Source organism: Seriola aureovittata, chromosome 7 (assembly GCF_021018895.1).
Source record: "Seriola aureovittata isolate HTS-2021-v1 ecotype China chromosome 7, ASM2101889v1, whole genome shotgun sequence".
Lineage (NCBI taxonomy): Eukaryota > Metazoa > Chordata > Actinopteri > Carangiformes > Carangidae > Seriola > Seriola aureovittata.
In genome coordinates, this window is record NC_079370.1 from 11,680,327 (window position 1) to 11,688,377 (window position 8,051).

The 8,051-nt window shown below is 42.2% G+C and overlaps 1 long non-coding RNA gene across 1 annotated transcript in view; it reads right to left on the reverse strand.

The window, feature by feature from the left end:
• The window catches only part of LOC130171998 (uncharacterized), a 14,460-nt gene extending 7,061 nt beyond the window's left edge, over positions 1-7,399 (reverse strand). The window contains exon 1 of the long non-coding RNA XR_008828216.1: positions 7,194-7,399. This is a non-coding gene — a long non-coding RNA (uncharacterized LOC130171998). The remainder of the gene's footprint in view (positions 1-7,193) is intronic.
• Positions 7,400-8,051: the final 652 nt, after the last annotated feature.

The window sequence follows — 8,051 nt, forward strand, 5'->3', positions numbered from 1 at the left end:
CCCCACACCCCCTCCCTCCCCATCCCTCTACACAACAGAATTAATATTAAAAAGATGGGGGTGTGTGTGTGTGTGTGTGTGTGTGTGTGTGTGTGTGTGTGTGTGGTTAGAGGGAGGGGGTGATGAGAGGAGGACAGCGTGTACAATGACCTTACTCGCAAATCGTTGCCTCATGTACAGCAAGCATGTCCTTGTTGCAACACCATAACAGCTCCGAGCCCCAGACCACAAAGCGGCATAAACAAACACACACCCTCGCGCACACACAAACATGTCTACTGACTGTTTCCTCTCACTCTCGCTTTCTGCAGCAGCGTTGTACGTTCATTATCTACCCTTAAAAATTCACTCTGCTCGCTTGGTTGGCATTTAACAGGAAGTACAACTGATACTCCGTTCTTGTAGCTGTAGTATAACATAGCTTTTTTAAGCCTGACACCTCAGTCAGGTGGAATAAGGAGGACGAATGTGCCCGCAGCCTGTTCCTCTTTAACTGTCATAGAAAGGGACAAATGATGTCAGACTCTGTTGTCACTGCTTCAAAGATGCACATGTCCTTTTAAAAAGCCCTGGAGCTCTGGCATTTAACATTAACATGAGACAGGTTCAGTCCTGCGTTCAGTTCTGTGTCACAAGCGAGACCTTGCATATTTATACATGCAATCTTGTCCGCTGATATATAATCACATGCATACTGTATGCGTGAATGCATAGGTGTGTGTGTGTGTGTGTGTGTGTGTGTGTGTGTGTGTGTGTGTGAGTGAGTGAGTATGTGTGTGTGTGGGTCGTTGCTACTGTGGCATAAATCATTGGAGCTGAGCAGGGGGCTGGTGCTGCTCTCTCCATCTGTCTCTGTCTGCAGGGGTGAGGTATTTTACACTGATGATAGTGCGAACGGAGGGAGTCGAGAAAAAGTGAGCCGTGCTCGAGTCGTGTGGGATGGACAGAAAAATGAAGGCTGTGGTATCGAAGGGCAGCGGGCAGCATGTGCATCATATGAGTGTGTGGAGAGACTTGGGGGAAGGGATGCGTCGAAGCCTTCAGTTCATATAATCCGCATCTCTGCAGGGCCTGTTACTCACAACCTAAGATCTGCTTGTGTGAAACAGACTCTGTTATCCGGCGCTGAGAAATAATGCTTCGTGTATAATGTCTCTGCATGCAGTCCTCCCTCTCCTGCAGACTGGAGACTGGATACATATGAATGAATGCACCTGGAAGATAGAAGCTCAATATCTGTTTGGCGTTGCATCTACTTAACGTCAGTAATATGGACACATTAGGCGCATTCTTGGACTCAATTTCTTCTTCCATCTACATGCATAATGATTCTCAAGTCCAAGAACTGCCTCAATCTGTGGGGGAACAACCGGCTGTCCACTGGTTGCCTCCTTTCCATCAATCCTGCTCACCTCCTCTTAACAGGATAAACCGAAGCAGAACAGCTCCTGAACAAATGTATCCAGTACTTCCTAATCAGGCTGTCACAGTGACGAGGGAAAACGCCCTTCAACCGTACGGCATAGAGATTCAAGCTACTACATATGGCTTGTTCTGATGAAGTGTCCTTGAGCGACAGAATACATCCCTACAGCATCCTGAGATGGTTCCCAAACTGACCCTGCAGTCTGTTCTACCTGTTTAGCTGGTTTTCACATCATACAGCTTTGACACCAGCACCACTGGACACTTAGCGTCGTAAGAAACAGAGAGCTCGGTTGAAAAACAATTCAAATACTGGAAAAGGTTTTGAGCCCCTGTTTATGACTCGTGTTGCATCCCTCCTATCAGAGTTGCGAGGGGACTGAATGACAAAAGCAGACATGAGCAGAGACTGTTGGTTTATATGGGTCGTCCATTGAAGGAGAGAAGGTCATGCTTGGTTGGCTTGGTTGTTAAGGTAGAGGGAGCAGAATCTCTCCTGACAGACAACCAGTAGCTTGCCACAGTGCAAGATTTGGTTCTGGGTTCTGAGATTAGCTCAAGCATGGCAATCTCTCCTTGGAAGCATTCTGGAGGGCTTAAAGAGGCAGCCATACAGCAGCAACACAACTGTGGAAGGGACAGAGCCATGCCAGGAAATTTTTTTTTTTTACACTTAAACTCGGAATTGGCAACTGAACAGCTCATAGTAACACAGTGGACTGTTGCCATGCCATGTAGCCTGGAGCTTAAAGCTCAACATTCAGCGAAATATGCTTATTTGTTTGCTTTCAAAGAGTTAGAAGGGAGGATCAATACAGCTGTCATATCTGTACAATTAACACCGAGCCACCACCAGCATCTCTTAACTTAGCATAACAACTGGAAACAGGGGGAATCTGCTGTTCTGGCTCTGTCTGCATAGCTAAAACAATCCACTTACAAGCACCTATAAAGTTATATCTCATTTGTTTAATCTGTACTAAAAATGAGGTATAAAGAACTTTTCACTGTTTCCGTCGGGACTTAAGTGATGGACTAGTTTTTGGCCGAGCGCAGTAACTTACTGGAGTCATTGCTGGTTACTTAGCAACTACTCCCAGCCAAGAAATAGTCAAACACTTAATATCCCGTAAAACCACAACATGTTGTTTTTGCATTTTAGTTTTTGTCGACAGATTGGATAGAGCCAGGCTAGCTGTTTCCTGTTTCAAGTCTTTGTGCTAAGCTAGGCTAATTGGCTTCTGGCTGTAGCCCTGTAGTTAACATGCACACGGACGGGTGGTATCCGTCTTCTCGTATAACTCTCTTTTAATGGTATGCTGTCTGGAAAGGGAAACGCAGCATCAAAGCTGCTGTTGACAGTGTATAAGGACATGCTGTTACCATCTAACTGAGACAGATATCTGGACTATGTGATGTCCACTGGGGTTAAATATGAGTTCATTCCCTGTTACATAAAATTTAAGATGTTAAACACCACTGGTGAGCACATAGGTGAGAGGGATTGGCTCACCTTGAGCTTGCAGGTAGGTTACGGTACATGTATACATATGTGCACAAACAGAAACCCACGCATGTGACGAGGTCAATCTAGTATGTGACTGCCCATGGTCGTATTCAGAGCATATGGAAAAAGGATGCAGAGGGTTAGTAGTAGTGCTCCTACAGTGCGTATGACCTTGGAAGGATGGGAATCCTTATATCCTCATTAACATGGATGCATCGTGGCCACAGGGCAAATACACCTACAAGCTCACCCTGGTTCACGGCAGAATTAATACAAGACGAGGTAACAGTCGTACACGAACGCATACATGTGTACATGCACGCAAAGAAGCAGCCAGGCATGCACAAACCCCAAGCATCTATTTTTCATTATTACAATGCTATCAGCTGGAGGCAAGGTTGGGCCGTGTTACACTGCAGCTGTGAGTGTGCGAGGTGGGCTGTCATTGACACTCGGGCTCAAACACGAAACGTTGCTTAAAAGTACAGGAGAGATCCAGCGGGGAGCAGAGGCAGTGGTGAGCAGTGTAGTCTAGTACACATCCTACGCTGGAACTCAGCTGTGTCCTTTGCAGACACACATAGACACACACTCACTCAAGCACATACAAGACTGCTTGTGGCAGAGGCTTTGTTTTATCTGATTTGGCTGTAATCCTGCTTCTACAAGACAATAACTCTCAAGAACACAAAGCTACAGTTCAGGTGCAGGCAGTTTAACAAAATGCACAGCGGGGATGGGGTCATTTTGTGCCATGTCCTGTTCAGTGTCCTGTCCTGTTGAATTTAATGGTCCATGTATTATTAGTTGATTGCTGTGACATGGTCAGTAATATGTCCTTTATGTCCTGTCATGTAGATAATCTGTCAAGTAAGTATGAAGAATGTACTGTAACAGTTTGTGCTGTTACTGCGACATTACAGGGACACACACAGTATCTAAACAGAAGTTTGCACTATGCATCTTTCACGACATATATCAGGTGCCTTGGAAGTCTAATATATTAAATGTGATAAATTGCTCAGAAAAGTTTGCTTATGCTAAATTCACTCACAGATGTGACGTGTCAGGACTGTCAAAACAATAGCTACAGCAGCTATTAGTGCTAGATATTCATTAACAAAAAGGACAAGTCAGTAAATTAGACAGGACAGCACACAAAGTGATTTAATCCTCTGACAAAATACAGGCCGATCAGTTCTCTGAAACCAAAAAGAACAAAAAAAAAACATCACCAGGTGTACCATCTTATATCATTTGCCACTTACATTTTCATGAAAAATGAAATGCTTTACTCAATAGCATTATTTGTTAAGTGTCACATCTTTTTAGATTTACTGTAGGTCAGTAATATCTAGCAACTCAAACACGCAGGCGCACACACACGCACGCACGCACGCACACACGCACAGCTCCAAGGGAAAATTGGTTCTGAACGGTCCATAATGTGATCTTTGATGTGACTTTACAAAGATTTCTGATGGTTATTGTTGGACGTTTGAACCTTATTATACGGATTAAAAAACATTATTAAATTTGATTTTAAATTTGGACCGAACTGACACTTGTGGCCAGGTTTCTAAATTAACATCATTGTTATGCAGAGTAACTTAACAAGAAGAACATCAGCTCTTAAATAAAGGTAGAAATATCACCTTTGAGGATATACGGTACTAAAGTGGTCGTTTGTGTAGGAAGCCCTCCTCCTCTTTTATGGATAGCTACATTTATCCATACGCATGTGAAGAGTATTTAATACCAGTAGAAAATGACTGAAAACACTGTTACACCACTATAGTGATGCATTGAGACTATATCATACTATATTATTGGTTTATTGCTTTCTATTGTGCATAAATGAGGTCTTGAAAATGAAGCAATGTCCTAAAGAAGTTTTTGCAGCAACATGTCTAAATTTCATATTAAAATATTCACAAGATCTGCGAAAGCTTCTTAGTCTTTTATATTATAATAAACCACTCTAATGGAAAATACTGTCTATATTTATCCCACACTCAGCCTACAGCACGCTAGTAAGATTTTCAAGATAGGGATACTTACCAAAAAGCCTCTGGGTTACTTTTTTTGTTGGTAGAAGGCAATGTGAGAGCTGCAAAGAGGACTCATTTCAGGCTGATAATACGAAGCACTGCAGCAGCAAATGATAAAAATTAGACACAAAATCCTCAGATGATCCTCGTGTTCCTCAACAGAGGAGCAGAGTTCAGCACAACACTCTGACTGACTGTTTTTATGTATCACGTAAGGGAATAGCCTTCACATACATACTGCATGTACAAATGAAATAGTGTTCATAGAGTCCAAGGCCTTACATGCCGTATTTGCCCAAACTCCACCTGATGGATCTAAATTGGGGTAACACGCTATGGTCTCTATGAAGTTTTTTTAAAGCCTTCATGAAGTCTCAGGGTCTTGGGATTACAGTTGGAAACTTCAAAAAATTTTAAGCCCAGAAAAAAATGCAGTTCAGACAAGAAAAGGTAGAGTTGTTTAAGCTTTCATCCCACAGAGTAGCGGAGCTCAACTACTGACTGTCAAGAAGCTCGGTTGGAGTTGTTAAGGTTCCTGCTATTGTGGCAAAGGTCACTTTAAGCACCAGTACATCAAAAGCATGTCTACCCGCCCGTTTTGTGACTGCACAGAGTCTAATAATGCCAAATTGGGTTAGCCTTGAAAATGAGGCTCTCTTCTTCCCTGCATCTTTTTTTTTTTCCAACTAAAAAGAGGCAAAACATCTGTGGTACAGAAAGACTGTTCAGTCAAGCCTTGTTTTGGTGCTAATTAGTCCAATTAGCCTTCCCCATCTCACACAGTTTTAAACAAAGACAAGCAGCAGCTCTGCTCAGCTTAACCAGCTCTGCAGTTTGATGTGTGGTAGCGCTGGAAAGCTGCAGAAGCCTCTAGTTACAGACACAGACTCAGGCTACTTTAAACAGTTTGAGGGCATCCTTCCTTCACAGGATAAAACTGCACCCTGCCATGTCTTTTGAAATATTCTGCGTATGTCCCTTCAGCAAGATTTTAGCACAGAAATGTGGTTTTGTGCAGTAGGACTCAGACTGCAGTGTGGAGGTAAAATTCCCACAGCCGTAATTTCATGATTAGCAATGCTGAAGGGTACGTTCCATATTGGTCGTCTGTACTGTGTGATAACAGATTTCATGAGGAGGTGCAAATTAACCAGTTAGATACGGCCGAACAGAGAACTACAAGGAAATTAGATATTCAGAAGAATAATTAATCATTCCTGAACAACAGCCTCTTTACAGAAGCAGTTTATCATCATGAATCAACTCAGATCTTCTCTCATTTCTTCCTCTTTTATGAATAATACAAGTTATACCAATTACTATTTACAAATGTTATAACTGTGTACAGTAAGTTACTGATCTGACACGTTATTATTTCTACCATGTAATGAAAGACAGAACAATGAGTGAGAACAGCATTTGAATTTTTCACATATTTCCTCCTTGGGGCGGTGTAGCAAAAATAATTCACCGGTTTTTGCAGCAGAAAGCTAGATTTCTGTTTCACTCAATCCTGATGTTTTGTGTCCCGTGAGGAAATGATACAGTCAGATGTTTGTTTTCTTTCCATAGACTAGGAAAGCAGTCTGAGGGTCAGTATAAAAAGCACAACACTAAATGCCTTCTCTACACCCGCTGCTAAGATAAGGGCCTACATCAAAATCGAAAACCAAGAATCTGTTCACTATGTGTAGAAATTTAATATACTCAAGTTTTTTGTTCAGAGAAATATCAGACAATCTCAATAAAAAATATAATTGCTTTCAGCTCCTCAGTGTCCAACAATGTGCAATCGCCTGCCACGCTGTCATTTTTGATAATATGACTTGAGGTGCTTAAGTATAAATAGTTTAGGCTGCTAATTAAGGGTTGTGGAAACGATCATCTCTGCCACTAGACCACCTGCTGCTGCTGCACAACCGCCCCTCACGTGCTCAGTCAGCAAAGTGTAATGAAGCCCAGTGAAAGCGGCCACTAAACACACAAGAAGCACAACTGAATAAAGTTACCATGTCACAAGAGCCAAAAAAAAACAAAACCATCCAGCCACAACCATTAGTCTAAGCTAGCATTGTCGTGATATGCTCCACAGCGATGCTAGCAGTAAGTCATTGTTAGCAACTGCGAGTTAGCTAGCTTCATCGTGAGAACTGTAGCCAGTAACATATGAAGACAGACGTGTAGCTTTACGTAGTCGTCACGTTACTTACGTATTGAGTAGAAGAAAAGCCGGTTCTGAGTTGAAAAAATTCAGCCTTGAGCTTCTCCACTGGGAACCATTAATAACTTCAAACAACTATCTTTGTCAGCGGCTAGCTTAGATGAAAACGTGGATTCTTAAATTATAGTAGGTGACTTCCACCTGAACCCTGCTTCCTGTACTGTGACATCTCGCGCGTGGGCGGGTGCCCATGTCTTCATGAATGAGGAGGTCCAATGGTTTAACAGGAGGGACTCACATGCACCAACACGCACGCGTACAGGCATTAACACGCACCTACCAGCTACCAAAACAATCAAAAGAGGAACCTTGTTATTTACAGTCTGTGAGAGAAACTTTGTTTGCAACACAAGTAGAGGGTTTGTGACTTTGTTCACTGCTTTGCATAGAAAATTGTTTGCTATATGAATGTTTAAAATCTTATCATGGTGTAAATGTTGTGATATTACTTAGGTTCATACAGGAATAATACAATAGTGTAGCGAGAATAGAAAAAGGTGAGGAACAACATGGTGCTGGCTGGCTTGATGTGCAGAGGTCAGCAAATTGGGAGCAAAACATGCTTTTTATAATAAAGCATAAATCTTATTACCAGTTAGACCTCTGTGTTGCCTGTCTTTGTTCATTTATCATTCACAAGTAACACAATGGTTAACTTGCTCTATCCAGCAGTACAAAAGCAATGCTGCTCCTTTATGCCCATGTCTTCTACATGGATTATTAGCCGTAGAAAGCATCCTGACTTAGCTTCTGCCTCAGTTTTTTCAGCACGATATTATATGTAGCCATCGATTGGATATTTAAAGCATTTTAGAGGCTCCTCTTTTTAAAATGAGTCAGCCGGGTA